This window comes from Cibotium barometz, chromosome 63, assembly GCF_041138505.1.
Source record: "Cibotium barometz isolate CiBa-2024 chromosome 63, ASM4113850v1, whole genome shotgun sequence".
Classification (NCBI taxonomy): Eukaryota; Viridiplantae; Streptophyta; class Polypodiopsida; order Cyatheales; family Cibotiaceae; genus Cibotium; species Cibotium barometz.
This window is the reverse complement of record NC_141108.1, coordinates 21663247-21685101: the sequence shown is the minus strand read 5'-3', so window position 1 is coordinate 21685101 and position 21855 is coordinate 21663247.

Below are 21855 nucleotides of genomic sequence, written 5' to 3'. Positions count from 1 at the left end.
AGAAGAGTTGTGTACTCTATGTGATTAGCTGAGTTCTGAATGCTTGTCTTAAATATATGGCTAATAATTGCCCCCCCCCCCCCCCCCCCCCCCCCCCCCCCCCCCCCACACACACACACACACACATAAAAAAAAAAAGGTTTCAAAGATTGATTGCTAGGGCAATTTTCCCGGCCAAAGAAATAAAGCCAATTATGAAACCTTTTAAAGCAGAGACGTTAATCCCCCTCTTTAACAATGGTAGTGTCCAATAGAAACGAAGGCAGCCGTCAAGTTCTGGTCAAGCATCTCACGAGTGTCTTCAATTATGACACCCTTAAAGTAGAGACATTCCTCCCCCTCACCCTTCCACTTTTCACAGTAGTAGTGTCTAATAGACGTCAAGTTCTCACGAGTGTCTTCATGTGGTGGCATTTCATGTAAGTGGGGCAATGCATCTGTGATTGTCGCCTATCTCAATGTGTAGAGATAATACTTGTGGAAGTGGTTTGTAAGTTTTTCTAATATCATATTTGGATTTGTTTTTGTGAGTTAAGTTCATAAATAGCCAGGTACTGTCCTTTGCAACCATGCGTTAGTTTGAAGGTTGGTTTGCTTCAAGCTTTTACTTAAATTGGAAGGAGAATGTATACGTAGAGGCAAGGGAGACTTGAGGATAGATCGCACACTTGTCTATTCCCCAAAAGTAGGTAGGAGGTGAAAACCTAAGCCTTGTTCCATCGCAATGAGAATCTTCTCCGATTTTGGTTGTTACAACTATAAGCAACCATCTCAAGGACCTATTTCGTTCCAGAGAAAAGCATTCATTCGACCCGACGCCCATTGTGGGTAGGGCAATTCCTCTCCAGAAATCTGCTGGGTTTGCAGAGTTTTTAGTGGGTGAGCCTAACGGCAAGTCCCACAGTACCTGGGCTCCTTCGGGAGTTCTTAGTTGTTGTCATGCCCAGTTATTGGGTCTTCCGAGGTCATGCCTTAAGGAAGTAGCGAAACCGTTCTCACGACCGAGACGACGAAGCTAATGACAAAAGCGTTTCTATGCTCAAGTCTCAGAGACGAGCATGCTTGTCTTTGACCCCGGCTCGAAAAACAAAAAAGAAAAGCTTTCCATATACGCTCTTAGAGAGCACCCAACACAAGGCACCGTGCAAAAAGCAGTGAAGTAGAGGCTAGGCTAACTCAACTGAAATGCTGAAGTACAAGGAGCCATGTTCCTCTTGGAGTGCAAACTCAGAGCGGTAAAGTAGTAAAGTTCTTGAAGTGCAATCTCAGAGCGGTTAAGTAGCAAAGTGTGAAGCATAAAGTCCTCAGGAAAACTTTTCAGCGAAATTCCAAGGTTTTAAGAAGCCAAATTTCTTCCAAACACCAAGCTCAAAACATGTCTTTTGGGCGTATGGCTCTAAGGTCAAGATATCTTTTGCAACTTTCATCGTAGCGAATCTTAAAGCAACGGTATCTAGTGGAAACTATATCTAGCACGGTTGAGTACATTCGGTAGTATTACTAGCTAAGGAAAAGAGGGTGCAAACTGGCTTGGAAGCTGTCGGATCATGTTCAAAACATATAAAAGCTTATCACAGATTGAGCTGGAACAAATAGAGTTCAACAGATTCACAAGTTTTTACTAGCTTTTTGTTTACAAGCCATAAGCTGTATGTATGTGAAAGCACGACTGAATTGTTATACTAGGTCAAAGATGATCTTATCTTAAATTATACCAGGTCAAATATAATATTGGACTAATAACACTATCGTGGATCAAATGGGTAATTGCAAATATTCCTTCCCTTTACAATGCCCCAAAAATATGCTATATGTAAAAAGGGGGGGGGGGGGGGGGGGGGGGGGGGGAAATTGCACAATATGGCTTAATCTTGCTTGGATATTTATATATTTTGAGTAATTTCGAGGATTTTTTTAATGGACTTGAAAATAGCTCAAATTATAAAAATTCTATAAAATTTCTTTGTCTCATGCATCAACAAAAGTTCTAAGTTAGGTATTTGCATGCTCCTCAACACAAATAAACTTTTAATTGTAGCAATTTAGATAATTTATAAAAAATATATATAATTATAATGAGCTTTTTGAGAATGTAGAGATTGTAGTATATAAAATTGATGGAGTAATCAATAGAAAATATTGGAAATCTTGGAACTTCTTACCAATTCCTATTTCAAATTAATCAACAATATAGGCCTCCCTAAGACAAAAAAAATATTGGTTATGCATCTTATACACAGAGCACAAAGAACAAATACATAACCATATATAACAATTTAAGCAATTTGTAAACCATCTATAATCAATAATCTATGAAGAAGATAGAGATTAGAGTGTTTAACAAACATCAAATGATGGTATCATGAAGACACATACTTAAACATATCAAATCTTCAAACTTCTTAGCAATTTCTACCTCAGAGAAAATTAGCATCTTATTAATATGTTCTTAGCTTTTGAAACAATCATTGAAAAAAACATTAGAAACTTCTTGACATAAATCTAGAAGCTAGGGAGGATCAAAGGTAAGCCTAACACTCATGGTTAATTAAGGAGATAATATAATACTAATTACGAGTAATTAGAAGCACAAATGAAGATACCAATATTATTACAAATCTCTCACCAAAGTACATAGATTTGTAGTTTCCAATGGAACCCAATCTTATCCACCACCTTCACTCCATTAAATCTCTATTAATCCAACTTATCACCTTTTCACTCATTCTAAAGTATCGTCTATCCTTTTACAATCACCAAACAACTAGACCTTTTTTTTTCGAAAGCCCCTTTCAGGGGATGCAATGCAAGCATTGTACCACTCACACACACCACGGATGTCAGGGTTTGAACCCATGTCCATTCGTTTGGGTAGGGTAGAATGGCCTAGGCTAGAGCCCGCCACCGACAAAAACAACTAGACCTTTGAGTAACACAACCATACAATTTGACATTGCTATTTTTTCACCACTCTTGTCCAATTGGAGGAGGTTATTTAAAAAAAACATATGCTACATGCCCATGGCCAATAGTGCTTGTACGAAAATGATCGTATTGCACTCTCCCACAAGGAATCTCAAGCACATGTACAATCAAATCCTTAAGAATATGAGGACTTATTGTTAAAGCATGGTTCACACTACCATACGTATGCACATACATCCCATATGTGTAGAGCATCCATACATAAGCACATGCAACCTAACTGCATTCACCTACCAAGTGCCGGTTGTAACTACTACCTACCTCTCTCCTTCTATATTTAGAAAGGCTTATCTCTTTGTAATCAATCGATCTTACATACATTAATACACTACCTTTCTTGGTATTTCCAAACACTCGTGTACCTCATCATCTTGTTCATTTGTAAGAGTTGAGATTAGGCTTGAGAACTGGCTAGAGTGCTTGCAAGGTAAGGTCACCATGGAAACTATATGAGTAGAGGAACATAGCAAAGTGGTATCATTGTTCCTACCGTGGGATCATGTGGGTGTTGAAAAATAGGTAGAGGGAGAGGAGACACATACACAAGAGCAAACCCTAATGTATATTACAAACCCTAACCATAGAGGGAAGCCATCTCTCTTCTCACACAATGCATAAAGCCATAATCCATAATACACACAACACACTATGAGTTGTGTCCACACACATCTAACCCTAGCTAATGTCCACACACTATGACCAGCTGGACGTGGTCATTTATGTCTCACACATGTTCCTACCTAACATGCGAGCACATAGCATAGCTGGCTCACACTGACATTGAGCTTGAATCTCAACAGCCCCTCTCAAGCTCATGATGTACTACCATAGATGAAGATGTAGATGAGCTTGGGATATCAAAGCTCTCAACACTCCCCCTCAAGCTCATCCCACGTACTCCCAACATAGTACGGAAGTACTCAAACTTCTCCCTGCTAAGTGGCTTGGTAAAGATGTCAGCCACCTGCTCATCAGTCTTCACATACTGTAGATCAACTGTACCATCCAGCACCTTCTCTCTGACAAAGTGATGATGGACCTCTATGTGTTTGGTCCTCGCATGAAACATTGGATTCTTTGCCAACTGTATATTGCTCATGTTGTCACAATGAATGACAACTTTGCCATCAATAGGCTCACCTAAATCTGCCAAGATATTCTTTAACCATATTGCCTCACAACAAGTAGCAATGGCTGCACCTCTGTATTCAGCCTCTGTACTGGATAAAGCAACTGTAGGTTGCTTCTTGCTACTCCAACTCACCACACGGCACTTCCAAGTGTAAAAGCATAACCACTAGTAGACCTCCTGTCATATGAGCTACCTGCCCAATCAGCATCTGTGTAGCCATGTATATCCAAGCCTTTACCACTCTCATAAAGTAGACCATAATGTGCAGTGGTCTTTACATATCTCATAATGCGTCTCACGACATCCAAATGAGGTTTTCTGGGGCTCTGCATAAACTGGCTTACTAGCCCCACAGCATAACTCAAATCCGAGCGTGTGATAGTCATGTAAATGAGACTACCAAACATCTTTCTGTACATAGATGGATCATCCAACTCCTCACCAAAATCAGCCCGCAACTTCACATTCTGCTCCAAAGGTGTACTCATAGGCTTACACCCTGTCATGCCATATTTTGCCAACATATCCAAGGCATATTGGCGTTGCACTAACCATGTACCTGCATGGTCTTTGATCACTTCAATTCCAAGAAAGTATCTCAACTCACCAAGGTCTTTCATGTCAAATTGCCCACTCAATGCTTTCTTGACATGCATCACATCTATACCATGATCACCTGTGATAATCAAGTCATCCACATAGATGACAAGTAAAACAATCCCATGATCTGTTTTCTTCACATAGAGTGAAGAATCTACTGTAGAAACCTGAAATCCAAGGGAGATAAGATATCTGCTCATCTTATCACTCCAAGCACGAGGTGCTTGCTTCAAACCATATAATGCCTTTTTTAATCTGCATACATGAGTGGGATACTTTGGGTGTACATAACCTTCTGGCTGTGCCATATACACTTCTTCTTGTAGATCACCATTTAGAAATGCATTTTTTATATCCATTTGATGCATTTCCTAACCATTCGCTGAATTTGCCTCTTCCACCTGTGTGTTGTTAATGTTGTTGTTGTGTATTTTGGGACTGTTATTGCTGTTGCTGCGCCATAGCAATGACTGCTCTCATTGTTCCCATCTTTGCCACTGGACTAAATGTTTCATCATAGTCCAAACCTTGGGTTTGTGCATAACCCTTAGCTATCAATCTTGCTTTATGTCGCTCAATGGAACCATCTGACTTGCACTTCACTTTGTAAACCCATTTACAGCCAATGACAGTTTTGTCATGTGGTAGTGCAACCAAATCCCATGTATCATTATGAACCAATGCGTCCATCTCAACATCCATTGCTTTCTCCCATACATGCTTTCCAACAGCTTCTGTATAGCATGTAGGTTCCACATGCTTCACCAAAGACGTCATATATGCATAATGCATAGCAAAATCTCGATATGTCAACCTGTCAAGTGGATATCTGACCCTTTGGAATCTCCGCAATGCATGTGGATCACTCTGAACACCTGCCACTCTAGCATGTGGTGGCACATATCTATCCTGCCTTGCACCAGGTGTGCGTAAAACAGGTATGCCAAGCTCCTCATCCAAACTCTCTGAACATAACCTATAATTCTGATTCCTTCAACCTTCTTCTTTCCTTTATCCACAGCACTACTCCCAGTGCTCACACTCTCATGCCTCAAACGTCCTGACCATGGACGTACAGTACTACTCTCAGCCTCTGCTTGCTGGCCCAGACATAGAAGTAGAACTAGAACTTGCTTGTGACAAGTTCACAGGCACATCAGCTTCAAGTGACTCAATGACACCCTCATCCTTTGCTTTGTACCAACTAGCAAGCTCATTAAACACCACATCTCGTGAGATAACCACTTGTCTAGTTTGTGGATTATAACATTTGTATGTCTTACGATCCTGTGCATATCCAACAAACACACACTTTTCTGCCTTAGGATCTAACTTCCTCCTTCTCTCATCAGGCACATGTACATAAGCTATGCATCCAAAAACTTTGAGGTGTCCAATGTCTGGCCTATAACTTGTAAGCCGCATCTCTGGCGTACTTCCATGAATGGCTGCTGTAGGTGTTTTTTTAAGTATATACACTGTAGTAGCACATGCTTCTGCCCAATAATAATCTGGCATGTTCTTTTCATTGAGCATTGCCCTGGCCACTTCACAAATGACTCTATTCTTTCTCTCAGCCACACCATTTTGCTGAGGTGTATACCTGCAAGTCAATTGCCTTCTTATACCATGCTTTCTCAAGAAATGCTCAAAAGCATTTGAGGTGTATTCACCACCTCCATCTGTCCTCAAACACTTAATCCAATAGCCATATTGCTTCTCTGCAAAAGCTTTGAAATCCATAAACTTTTCTAACACTTCACTTTTCTCTCTGAGAAAGTATATCCATGTCATCCTGCTGAAACCATCTATGAATGTCACATAATATAAACTGCCTTTGATAGATGGGTTTTGTGCAGGGCCCCATACATCACTATGTACTATCTCAAGTGGCCTGCTACTCATATTTCCTTGTCTAGGAAACCGCAACCTTGCCTGCTTTCCAAACTGACAGGCTTCACAAACATGCATATGCCCATCATACTTGAATCTAGGCAGCCCACTAACAATGCCTCTTGCCTGCATGTTCTTTAACCTTTGTATATTGACATGTCCAATCCTCTTATGCCACATATCAATGTCATGTACCACATTTCTGCTTTTAGAGAACATGGCTGATTTTAACTCAGAATCCCAGCATCCAGCTTAAACAACCTGCCTTCTTTCTTGCCTTTAGCAATGACTCTACATCCATGTTTGAAATCCTCAACGAAGCAACCATGCTCGTTGAAACGAACCTGTAATCCCTGTTCCACCATTTGACCAACTGAGGCCAAGCTTTTTGTAATCGAAGGCACATACAATACATCTGACATAGACTTTGTTTGACCATTATGTATAACCAATGGTACACTTCCAACATGTGTAATGGCATGCTGAGTATCATCTCCTGTCTCCACATAGCCTTTCACATCCATAGGCTTCATATGCTCAAACCATTCACTATGACAAGTCATATGGTTTGATGCTCCAGAGTCCATATACCAAGTGTCATCATTCTCAGCATTTGTCATCATAGATCCAACAACATGTTTCATGGCAAACAAGTGATTTGCGCTGCCATCATTACTGCTTGATGCATAATTTCCACCATGTTGTGCATAATTTCCATGATGTTGTGCTCTACCCCCTCTCAAATCATTCTGTTTGCGGAAACAATCTCTTGCCATATGACCAAATTTTCCACAGTAATGGCATTCCACATCTTGCATAGATGTTTGTTGGCCTTGCCAACATCCTCTACCACACGAGGATTACCTCTGCCTCTCTGAGGTGTATATCCACGACCACCTCTAGCACCATATGAAGGCTGAAAATTCTGTTGTGGTGACCTGTCCTGCCATCCACGACCATTACCACGGCCACGTGATGTGAATCTCCCCCTGCCTTTAAAACCTCTTTGCGAATAGAAAGCCTGATTGCTGCCATTATCATCATGGCTAGTAGATGCATCCAGAAATGAATCACTGAGTTTGATTTCCTCAACAAGCAAGAGTGAAACCAACTCATCAAAGTTTGGTAAACCTGTACTCCGAACTGAGATAGATGTATCAAAAGATTTATATTCCTTGCCAAGACCACGCAAGGTAATATCCACCAAATCATTATCAGGAATGGGGGCATTGATTGTTGCCAATGCATCTGCAAACTTCTTTATTTCTTGCACATAATCATGGATGCTCCTTCTATTTCGCTTCACATTATGTATCTGTTGTCGCGCAACTGAGACTTGCGAGCACTCGTGTCTGTATCAAACAACTTCACCAATGTATCCCATGCATCCTTGGGATTCTTAGCATCATGTATGTGTATGAGCATAGCATCCGAAATACATATAGACAGATAATGCAACACTTTGAATGCTCTTTCTGACTATTGCTTATTATGAGCAATGACCTGCTGCTGTGTAGGTTGTTGGGGTAGTTCCGGCTCTGGCTCAGCACCTGTAATGAGATTCCAAAAACCTTTTCCCTTCAAGAAACTTTTGATCCTGTACTTCCATGCCTGGAAGTTCTTCCTATCCAGCTTTTCACCAACAATCTGTACTGGATTATCCGACATATTTGCTCAATGCATACACCTTCCGTACACTTCAAATCTGTAAATGAGCCTTCCTCAGCTCAACCACACTCCAATGAGTGTTCCAGATACTTCAAAGTAGTCAACAATATTCAAATTTGATCTAGAAAATCAACCTGTATGCATCCAAAATGAACTGACTCACACAGTCCAAGATACCCTGATTTGATGCACTTTCCAAGGCTCCAAATTACAATGTAGTGGTGCAATCAAGTATGGGCAACTTGCATTGACACCTAAACAACCTCAATGTTGAGTATCAACACCATCCGACATGTGTACATATCCATTTTGTCAAACCCCCTTCTCTGTTCTGAGAAAAACCAAAAAAACCAGTAGTAATTTTGCTCTAATTTCTTCAATCTTTGTCCAAATTGAGCAACCATGCATTCATTAGCTTAGCAATGATGTCCACTAACTCCATGTAAAAGGAATTAGTCCAATTGTTTAAGGCCAATGAGTAATTGTTCGATTAAACTCCTCTGTTTCTCTGCAACCAGTAGACAGCCTGTTTAATTAGCTCATTCCCAGCTCAATTGATGATAATTGATCAATCCAATCATATAGCCTTCTTCTCAAGTGTGTGTAGCAACCAATTGCTAAGCCAATTTTGAAATATATCAAGCACACAAGTGATAATTGACCTCCTCGTACCAAAAATATCAAGCACACAAGTGGTAATTGACCTCCTCGTACCAAAAATATCAAAAAACTACCCTGTTTCTCTGTTCAGAATGCGCCGCCTGCTGTAGGGGGATTTGGGAGTGTTTGTAGTACTATTTGATGATGGGATTAAGTGCCCAACACACCTAGGCAAGTGTGTAACCAATCAATGCTTTGATTTTTGCCAAAAACATGCTCCAAATGCATCAAAATTTGAGTTCCTTTTCTTTGTTTTGTGAGAGCTCAAAAACCAGTGAATTTCACGCATTCAAATGCATCCAAATTGCTCCAAAATCAGTTTAGGGCTTGCATATGAGTTGCCAATACATTCCTCCTTGTCAGATACATGTGTCTTTGCCAGATTTACATGTATTTCCTCCATACATCAGTGCTTCCAAGCTTTAATGGAAAGCTTTCAAAAACCAGAAATTTCCTTTGCTTTGGGTTGCTCTAATTTGCTTTGTTTTTGCCTGAATCACCTGCAATCCGCTCAAGGATGTTTAGAATACCTTACCCGATAGGCCAAGCTCTCAGATCTGATAGAAATCGATGTGCTCCAAGCTTCACAGCTTCAATGGCAAGCTTCACAGCTTCTTCTCCCTCTTCTCTCACTCACTCATAAACCCTAATAGACAGCACAAGGCTCTGATACCATGTTGAAAAATAGGTAGAGGGAGAGGAGACACACACACAGGAGTAAACCCTAATGTATATTACAAACCCTAACCATAGAGGGAAGCCATCTCCCTTCTCACACAATGCATAAAACCATAATCCATAATACACACAACACACTATGAGTTGTGTCCACACATCTAACCCTAGCTAATGTCCACACACTATGACCAGCTGGACGCGGTCATTTATGTCTCACACATGTTCCTACCTAACATGCCAGCACATAGCATAGCTGGCTCACACTGACATCGAGCTTGAATCTCAACAGTGGGTTCCATGCCCAAGCTTTAAATTTGAAGCCCAAGGAATGGTTTTATCCAAAAAAAATCCCCTTTAACTTCGGCATCAATATGCCACTTTCCTAACTATTTAGGGCTTCAAAAAAGCTATCTTTATCATTTAAAATGTGCATGTATCTCTACAAAATGTACACGCAATAATATCAACCATAAATGTAAAAACACACACAAAAATACATGTGAGACACAAATTTTGTTGAACCTAATCAATAAGAATAACATCATTAAAAACCAACATGGCCTTCATAGTGAATAACAAAAGCTTTTGTGCATGGTATAAAGATGCAAGCTTTTGTGCATTGTGAATAAAAAAGGATCCCAACTAGAACATCATGCATATAGTCCTATTAGAAATAGTAGTGTTACCACATTTGGTTGCTTTTCGAAAGAAGAGACGTTGGAGTCTTGTGTTTGTGTGAGGCTTCTAAGACCTGCTTAGGAACTTTGATGTGTAAGGTTAAGAGTGATCCAATTCCAGACATCATATGGGGGATTTGCGTGAGCATGAGGCAACATGCTACTAACAAGAGCAATGTGGACGTTAATAGCTAGGGGGTATATTTTATCACTCATTCTTGAAAGGTTAGAAGTTTTTTGTGTCTTGATAACATAATTTAGATTATGCGTGTACCTATACAATTTTAGACCTAAAAAGGTTCATTTAAATTATGTTTGATAACATAATTTAGATTTTGTGTGTACCCATACAATTTTAGACCTAACCTAAAAAGGCTTTATTTTGAAACTTTTGGTAACTTAATAGCGTTGTATTGTTGCAACCTTGGGTGAATTTGGAGGTGTCATCTGAAGCCCAAAAAGGCATCTGAAGCTTCAAATTTAAGTTGAAAAAGCCCTCTTCGCTTCTTAATATATTGTTCGAAGAAGTTTGAGCGGGACACTTGCCTCTGTTGAGAGGGTCGTGCTCATTCTGAATTTCTGCTTTGTATTATTTTATTTTTTTAAAGGGTTGGCTGAAAATTTGAAAGTACACTGCTCACACACACTAAATGATCTCTTCTTTTCAAAGGCTCCTCTTACTAATTTAGAGTCTCTATAGATTCTTTTCCACTATATGTGAACTATTTGTCATCTTGCTATTGAGACTGAAATGGCCACCTTGGAGAGTGCATTGAGAAGTTCTCTCTTTCTCTACAGAGCAAGTAAGTAAGAAGATGCCGAGGAGAAGAAGAACATAAATCCTATCCTAATCACACTCAATCATGCTCTAAATTAATACAACATAAGGAGAATTGGCTTATCCTAGTCTAGCCCTAGTGGCTTTGATACCATGAAACAAATCTAGAAGCTAGGGAGGAACATGGTTAACTATTGGAAGATTCTCAATGGGATTGTTGACCAAGTGTCTCTCTTGCTCAAGAACAATGGTCCACCATTCCTCAGGACCCCTACATGACATATGTTGTGGGCTGTCCCTAAAAAGCAGATAGAACCAGAATCGGATCGTGAAAGATTGATGGAATGAGTGACATGACCGAATAATTGTTTAGCTAGTGAGATTTTACGGGTCTTAAACGTTGTATGCTTCTCGAAGTGTTGAGCCCTAAACCTTTCTTTCCTCATCACCTAGCTCGGGATTTAGTGAAATGATTAAGAAAACACAATGGCCGAATAATTGTTTAGCTAGTGAGAGATTTTACGGGTCTTAAACGTTGTATGCTTCTCGAAGTGTTGAGCCCTAAACCTTTCTTTCCTCATCACCTAGCTCGGGATTTAGTGAAACGATTAAGAAAACACAATGGGAAGCACAAATGAAGATAATAGTTTCACTGCAAATATCTTACAAATGATTACAAAGGTATATAGATTTATAGTTCCTAATAAAACACACTAGATCTTATCATTACAAGGTTATGGGAAATCTTTCTTCACTTTGTCTCTCTTTCTATTTTATAAGCGGCTCACTAGATTCAATATTTATTTTATACATGACATCACTTGCAATATTCTCTCTCTCTCTCTCTCTCACACACACACACACACAAACTCACAATCCTCTCTCTCTCTCTCTCTCTCTCTCTCTCTCTCTCTCTCTCTCTCTCTCTCCCTTTTTCTCACTCACACAATCATTATCACTCTCTCATTATACTATCATTGTGTACAAGATATGATGTATGTTTATGCATGTATTCATGATGTAGTTAGCCGCTCTTTTTGATAATTCCTCTCTATGGAGGTTGGCTTATCATTCGTATTGCTTGCATATATTTAATTGGTTATAAAATATTAAAAAAATATTAAAGTATATGTAAATATACATGTTTCTTTTATAAGAGTTTGTTAATACAAATGATATAATGTACTTACACAATAGAATTAATAAAAAGGTATAAACGTAAGATCACACTGACTATGTGTGTACATAAAAATATAATAAAGAATAACATGGTTGAGTAGTGACCAAAATCTTTTTTTTAACAAGTTGCACTAGTGTATGTTCATGGCATGGATAGATAGTCATGTACAGAGACAATAATGGATACATCATCATGAAAGAACATACAGATTTAAAAATCAGAGAAGATCAGACAACGATCAAAATCAAATAGAAAAACTCAAAAACATAACCAAACATGGCAAAAAATAACTAAAAACATGCACGTGCTACATTGTGCATGCACGTTTGCACACGCACATGCACACAACACAACACTCACACATGCATACACAATCGTTTGCACAGGCACGTGTGTAACAGGCACGTGTGTAACACACACATTTTTCCATCCACACGCATGTGCACCACATGCATATCATGCACCCTACACATCCACACGTGCACATCTTGCACACACATATACAACGCACATGCACGTGCACCCCACACCCATTTGCACATTGTGAACCACACACATTTGGTCACAGGACATGCACACATGAACCCGTACACATGCACCCACCTTCATGCACACATAGTCACACTCGTGCGCATGCACCCACGTGCACGCTCTCGCTTTCACATGCACATGCACACGCACTTTCATACATTATTACATTGTGCTCACACACTCACACACATATGTGCACATCCATTCACACATTTGCTCCAAATGTGTGTTGCTCGCTTACTCACATACACATCCCACACCCATTTACACATTTGCACCGTGCACACACTTTTGTACTGTGTGCATGCACATTAACACGTGCATGCTCACACACATCTGCACCCCCACATTGCATGTGCACATGCACTTCGTACATGCACGTGCATCCCACACACATTTGTACCTCGTTCATGCGCACACGCATTCAGACACACATGTACACCCATGTCAGCACAAAGCCCTCCCACCCCCTCTCCTTATTTTGACCCTAACAATAGATATAATCCCCTTTCTTTTTATTTTTCCATTTAAAAAAAGATTCACTCTATTTATTTTTTCAATTAAGTAAATTTAATTAATTAATTCATCCCTTGAAATGCTCCACACTGTCCGAGGCTGCTACCTACTCCATGCCCAAGTCAAAACCCCCCTCAGCAATCTCTTTAGGGTCGAGCAGAATGGCATGTCGTCTTCCATTTACCCGAAGTAGGGGGGTTTTTTTGGCAAGCATTTTCGAGTGAGCACTTTTTGGGAATCGGGCGAGTGGATTCCAAAAAGATATCCCCCCCTCTCCATGAAGAGACCATGAAGAGAGAGAGAGGGGCAAAGCAAGTTATAGAGAGCAACATGACATAATTATTGGAGAGGGAGAGGGCGATATTGAGCCAGAAGGAGTGAACACAGAAAAACATGTCAACAACGCATCCTCTACATTGAGGTTATTGCTTCAAAGTGAAAATAAAACCAAGTTCATTCACTACAACTTCCAATTACAAAAATGTGAAACCCCCCTCCATGAAGAGAGAGAGAGGCGAAGCAAGGTGGAGAGAGCAACATGACATAATTACTTGAGAGGGCATGAACACAGAAAAACATGTTAACATCACATCTTTTACATTGAGGTTATTGGTTCAAACTGAAAATAAAACTAAGTTCATTCACATACACCTTCCAAATACAGAAATGTGAAAACCATCATCTTTACTACTATGGGCCTCGCTTGCTCTCCGGGGTGTAGGCACAAAGTAAGCGAATGATGTTCGTACCCTTCCACACTTCCTCTAGCAAGACACGCTCATACGATTCATCAATAAAACCATGGACTTGCTAAATTGCAATTAAGTCCACCACTTTATCCTTTACTTGAGAAATAGCATCATCATTTCCAAGAAGTGGAAAGGATGTGAGACCTTTCCATGCTTGTGCACCATCTATGGTCTTTTGCTTGACCACCACATTGGTGGCCTCCCTCTGGATACGCGCAACAACAACTTCAATGCTAACATTTGATGAGGCCATCACAAACAAAACAAAGGAGGGTTTACGGTGGTGTACTCTACTAACAAGGCTTGGTAACAATGGTGTATAACAAAGTGCTTTGGAGCTTACCTCTATATTTATAGCAATGGCCGAGGTGCACTCTTCTTTTTCAATATACAAAATAAAAAATAATATTTATCTTTTTTAATGTTAATAATAAAGGTATCTTTCCTCTAATTTCTACACCACAATAACAAAGGCATCTTTTAAACTTGTTTGGGAAAGAGTGAGTATGTATTTGAAGGAGATAGACATTACACAATTGAACCCTCTACAATGAGGTTACTTCCACAAAGGTTACATAGGTCCCAAAATATTGAAGGTCAATTGATTATCCATGCATTCATCTTTTGAACTTGTTTGGGAAAGAGTGAGTATGCATTTGAAGGAGATAGACATTACACAATTGAACCCTCTACAATGAGGTTACTTCCACAAAGGTTACATAGGTTCCAAAAATATTGAAGGTCAACTGATTATCCATGCATTCAATTGTCTAAATTAGGGTACATTCTCCTACGAGACAAGACATTGTAAAGCTCAAGGTCAGATAATATAGGTTGGTGGATGAACATATTCTCGCTCTTGCTTAAGCCTAGCACAAGTAAATAAATGAAGTACAAGTGCTTGCATGCAAGATATGGTTTCTTCTTGGATTCTCTATCTACAAAATCTGGACATGTACAACACGGTTCGTCTTTCACTGCACATCATATTTTCCCACGTGTGCATCGTTCTCGTGTGATTCAATCTTGAAAACTTCATACTTGTGCTCCACTCTCTGCACTTCTTCTACCACCATAGCTTTCATTTTCAAAGCGGCCTTTATTTTTTTGGCCTCTTCCTCTGATATCAACGTGTGGTACTTGACTCTTATGCCATTTCGCATGCATGAGCCACCAGTCTCTATATTAGTAGTGGACCCATATAGCGGATATTTGAAAGTTGTAGTTGTAAAGGACCTTGAAGTCCCACTACTACACGATGGGGTGGGCATAACACCTTCTGCATTCTTTCTCTCCACCTGGTATCCACATTCCCATAATGAATATACCTCCTTGGCCAGGTTGGTTCCTATAGCAACTGGCCATATCTCGGGTGGTGGATTGGGCTTTGGGTCTATCTTGTTGTCCATAATAAAGCAATGAAGCATGTGGTCAGGGTAGAACCACATCTATTGTCTAATGAGACCATTAGGGTACTTGTGATAGCCTTCAAAGGAAGGTGCAGGCACACCCTGAGTAGATCCGACTATGTGTTGCACCCACACCTCTTACCTCCACGAGCATACAACCTTGCTGCCAATGCATGCCCTTCGGATTTCCCACATTGCTTCATTCACCTTGTGCTCAATGACATTGCCCTTTGTGACTTCTGCTATTCTTCGGATTTCCCACATTGCTTCATTCACCTTGTGCTCAATGACATCGCCCTTTGTGACTTTTGCTATTCTTTTTGGAGTACTGCTTGTATCATGTTCCTTGAAATTGATCTTCCGTGGCCTCCTACCATACTTGCGGTCTCTTACATGTGTGTTGTACTTTGGTCTATGTGTGGCCTCATCATCAATATCAATTACCACAGTTGACGGTCTCTTGTAACGCGCACTTTCTTTGTCACCGGTGAGAGGGGTAGGTGCCTTATACATGGGTGTTCCTTCAGTTGCTTGATTAACTATTCAGACCACTTGGGCTGGGCTTATAGAGCACCGTTCTTTTAGTTTCTCTAAGCTTGGGCCTCCCCTATGTGCTTGCCTTGAGAGTAAGAGACTGCTTTTGTGTTGCAAAATTGCATTCGCCATATTGGTAGTACATGCATTGTAAAGAGAAATCTTGCGTCTATATCCTTCCCCTGCCAGCCAACTTTCATGCTTGCTTTCTGCTAGGTTTGTTCTTGGGGAATTTGGAACATTATTACTTCTCTCTATCATTGTCATCATGACTGAACCCTAATGTATTATCCGCACCTCTCACCAGCTCATCCAAGAGTCTATTGGTGACAAATTCCTATCCATCACATGATCATTGTGCCACCATTGACATATCAATTGAGCCTCCGTTGATGCAGCTTCACTAGTACGAGCCATGCGCCACTTATCACACATTGCTTTGTGCTCTCCTTGAGACGTAACACACACATACTTTGTTGTTTGGGCAACCATGCTCTGCTCCTAATGAAATAGGAAAGACCTCTCCCTATCTATCAAGACGTTATTTTTTCCATCATTGAACACATGCCAAACTGTATTCCAGTTAGCCTGAGCCTCGTCTGCCATGAAACCATAGAAATCTGCACTCTCACAACCATGGTCGGCCATCACTTCATTAATGCATTCCCATAACAAACATTGGGCCTCCATACCCTCCTCTTTCATTTCACATGTCGCAATCGTGAGGAGATTCTACATGCTACATAAAAACTCTAGTCATTTAAGAGGGTGTACAATTAGCTAGCTCTAACTACCTAAATACTCTACATTGGTATTTTTCTACCTTGGATCATGCACATGATAAGCCATGGTCACCCAATCTGATGTTCGTCGGGTGTGGTTGAACTGTATCCATGCATGTTGCAGGTCGCCAGAGCCGGTCCGTCGCATTCGATTCACCAAATCCAATCCTGAAGCGGGTCCAATGGTGGAAATCTTGAAAACATAGCACTTCTCACACCTAAGGACCCTTGATCCGGAAATCTACTTCGACCGTGGAAGAAGTCGAGTGCACTCTTGCTTCAGCTTCAGAAGTGCATCCAAGCCAAAGTTCTCCTTTGAAGGCCCTTGTTGGGCTACAGACCGGGCCGCCGACCTCCGAAACCTAAAAAATCAAATTCTTCAAATATCACAATTTACTTATCTAGATTTTAATAACTCTTTTACACAAACCAAATTGCCCAACCAGTTGTCTTCCACTAGTGGTCCCATCTCCTCTGCAATGTTGATGAAATTTTGTTCCCTAATGAAATGTGAGGAACCACCTTATTTCACTAGTGCTGCCATTACAATTTCTTTGGCCACACACATTTGTACCTTCCTTGCTCCAGCATTGCAATCCACCCCTAGCACCCTGGACACCATTGGCCTTGTCCTATCAGTTGATGTTCGTGCACGTACATTATGTTGATGATGGGAGCCGATGTGTATCATTAATCTACTCATCATCTCGTCGGAGGGCATCACATAATAGATGTAGCAATTGCAAGTAGCAATGCACATTGTCAGAACTGAGTAGTAATGGCAAAGAAGCTTTCTAGATGCATTTCTACACTCCTCTCCAGCGGTTGGTGCCTTTAGCAGGCTTCCAATAAAATGTGAAGTATTTGATGGCTATTGGTTGTGGGTTTGAGTTCAATGAAGCTATTGCCGAGTAATTGGCTAAAAGAGAGTCCTTAAGTATATAGAACTCCTTCCCCTCATGATTAGAGGTTGCCTCGAGAGGGATAAGCAACTCTTTGGACATGATATTTACTATGGCTTGCAATCCATAAAATGAGTGGGGAGCTACTTGTTTATGTACAAACTTTGCAGTTACAAAAACTCGTCCATTGTCGAAATTTAGATTCTTCTTAGAAGATGGGAATGTGATTGTACAGCTCATATGAAGAGAAATAAAAATGTACATAAGAATAATAAAGAACGGCACAACAGGTAGGGTGTACACAAGTATTGAATGGTGATTAACACCCTTAAAAAAGTTGGCCTTTTTTAATTCGATCGTTTTAAATTAATTATAATTTTTAAATTTTATAAAAATAAAAAAGTTATCCTTAAATATATATATATAATTTTTTAAAATTAGCATCTGTACATTCTCTCCCCTCTTCTCTCTCCATCACTCCTCTATCTCTTTTTCTTGCATCTCTCTCCTCTCTCTTCTTCATGATGGTTTACAAGATGAACATCCAGAAACATAATAATCGTTAAGCTATAAAAAACTAGACAAATACATTAAAGAAGTTGGCACTATAAAGTAGTGCCAACATTATTACTACATCAAAGAAGTTGGCATTATGAAGTAGTGCCAGCATTATTACTATGCTCAATACTTAGGAAACACACTCATTAGGCTCTACGATGCGCAACCATTAATTAGGTCGAATTCCTAATTAATTACCGATTCTCATCGTTGATGACTCTGTATGTCCTCCAATAAGCAATTGCACTTGATATTCTGAGCTCGAACATATCTATCGTTGCAAGGTCGTTCTCCTTTTCTTTGATTATTTGCTTTAATTCCCCAGGCCTCCAAGGCTATCGAAGGCGTCCATGCTTTCCCACCTCGTCAGAGATCCCATGAACCGTTGCAATATTGCAAGATTCCTAGAACAACAAAGCATGTAAGGGGACTACAAACGCTCTAATGTGACAGTGAATGAAGAGTCACTAGCATGCCTGAGAGATTTTACCTGTGTTTTCGCTTTCCCAAAAGCACGAGATAGAGGTGATCAATGTTGGAGCTCAAAACTAAGTACAAGGGGTCCAGCACAACGGGACGGTAGTCTTCATTTAGACAATACCAAATACATGTCATTTCGACAACACCAAATACATGTTATTAGTGTTGATGAATAAATGATCTAATGAATGTTCAAACATGTTAAGCTCACTTACTTGATCCCAATAGGTCCGCCTTGTCATCTTTTAAACTTTTCGACCCTTGCTCTTGGGCCTCACCATGCGAAGGGGTCACCTGCTCTTCGCCTTGTGCGTGGGATTGCCGCTCATCTTCGTACTCATCATCCTTGGAATGGCTGCCCTCAGATTCCTCATCAATGTCATCCCCTTACCACTCTGGCTGTGACCTTTCGTTTATGGATTTCTTACCCTTTTTCTTCTCTTGGGGGCCAACTGTTGCTCGGTGGTAGGATTCTTGCCCTTTTTGGCTACTAAATTTAACCAACATTAGAACTTTAAATTATCAAAAAAGAAGCTTCATACTTCATACAAATTAAATACTGTACACAAGGAAACGTACTCTGAAACCGCTCTACCTCCTCTGGAGGAAACTTCCCTCTGGGTAGTCTAACCACCATGGGAAAGTATCCATGTGTCCTTGCCTTGAAGCTCGTCGTCGATCCACTCTTTGGGGTACAATCATGTCTCCTCTATCTCTTAGACAACACCCATGTGTCTGATGGGTGCTCAGGAATGTAGACCCGATCAACACTACTTCTCCACCACCTAATACAGAAACATTAAAGAAGTCTAAGAAACCAATATAATACGAATGACAACTTCTCCACCATGCAAGGCGAGAAAAAAGAGTTGTGGTACTTCATACATGTACAAGAGGCGTCGTGTTGTGCACGACAGGTGTGGTTGTTGGTAAGGATCCAAGGTGGCACGCATTTGTCCTTTCCACCTAATGAATGCCTTCTCAAAATGAGACTTCGTGTAAGATTTCAGGGCATCCATGATACCTACTCCAGAGTCTACTAGGGCTCTCTCGTGCATGCCAGCTCTACTGCAGGTGAGCCTACCTCTCCCAGCATCGCATATAATTTTAATGTGCACTCGGCCAATTAAAACTAGTACACACGACAATGGCTCCACATGAAGAATGCTCTGTTGAATGGCAGAATCTATGCGTCCCTCATAGCAAACTCGCCACCAACCAATATGTCAAGGAGCTTACATTTCCTGCATTTGTGAACAAGCATTATGTTTCTACTTACTTTGTTTTAAAAATGTAATGCACCAAAAGAGTTAGAGATCTTACTCTTTCTTCATTTTTGAAACATGTGCTCAAGCAACCTCTTCTAGCTTCGGAGTAGTGAATTTGCTAGCCTTTTCACCCCAGCCCTGGTGCGATATCACTTTCTTAAAAAACTTTCCCACAGTTAGGGTTGGCAATTTGTGCCAGCTCATGTCCTAGTGAAAAGTGCCTCCATCTCCTTAAGGGCATTCCTATAGTTCTCCTCTAGTATCGTGTCAAATTCACTTGACAATGATAGGTCGTGGCTAGTTGCACTTTGACGGTCGAATGGAACGGGTGCTTTGCCAAGTAATCCCTCAGAGAAAATGAATGCCACCATTGTCGATTGGTATTTTCGTCGATGCTTTTGATCAATCCCTCGATAGAATCCTCGTTCGTGTGGATTGCCGAGTTTGCAAGGAGGCGACAAAGTGGCACTCTAGGAAGGTGGTTTTGGTTGTCAACCAAGTGGTCCTCCACCCAATTCATAGAGATGTGTCGATCAACCACTTGGCAAAAACTCTCTTTCATAGACTGCTCTTCTTCTACAATCGTAGCACTACTGTTGGCCATACGATTGTCGGCGGCGTTGAAGAACAAGCTCCCATAGTCAATTGCAATTGAGAGGTGTTTGTTACCTCGCTTGATGTGGCCACTTGTGATATGCCCACAAACACCTCTCAATTGCGAGGTAACAAACACCTCTCAATTGCAATTGAGAGGTGTTTGTTACCTTGCTTGATGTGGCCACTTGTGATATGCCCACATCTTGCGAGAGAGTGATCTCATCTTGCGATCCGACGAACCCCTTCGATTGCAAACGAGTGTGTGGAAGCATTTTGTCTTGAATAGTTTCATATGCAACCATATTTATGAATAGTTATTAAATTAGTCTCATGGAATGCTTGACTGCGAGAATTACATGTGGCGAAACCACGTTGACTATTCAGTCCAGGTGGTGAGCCACATGGACTGAACAATTCTCGTGGCACGCCACATGTAATGCTCGACTACAAGCATTACACGTGGCAGTCCACGTGGACTGTTCATTCCACGTGGTGAGCCACGTGGACTGAACAGTTCATGTGGTGAGCCACGTGGACTGAACAGTTCATGTGGTGTGCCACGTGTAGCCACATGTGTCATCGATTAGTGACACGCGTGGCTGAATTACACTTGGAGCCACATGTAATTCACATGGCACCCACGGGGACCGCGCAGTCCATGTGGGCGCGCCATGTGCAGTACTGCGCACTACATGTGGCTCATGCGCGTGGTGCAACAACGTGGCGTTGTGCCACGTGGCCACGCTTGGCTTGCATGCTGTCAGCCATGCCGTGGCCAATGACATGCAGGCGGCCTTGCTGCTTGTGGCATGCATGCCATGTCATGTCAGAAGATGACCAAGAAGAGGTGAGTGTAGGATTCTTTGGTTTTTATCAAACTGAAGCTCAATGATTTCCCTCCCTAACATACTTACTAGTGTGTACCCATAGGTCTCTGCTTTGGTCATCGCTATCTTCACGCACCCCAGTGAGAGTACGTCTAGTCTTCCAACGTATGACAGGCAGGGAGGCAAAGTAGCTGCAGATTGTTCAGGTTTTGAGGTGGGCGACGATATCTTCTCGGAGCCAAAACTGCAGGAGGAAACCTCGCTATACCAGTTGGATGCAGACGCGAATCCCATCCGATATACTGTTGAGTGTAGCGAACCTTTCGCAAGGTAATTACAGCATGATTCGAGTAGTGAAATCGTTATATAGTCATTGTCTTAAACATTATCGTCCATTTGTACATATGCTAATTGTGAGCTTGTACACTATGGCATGTGGCTACTCGGGATG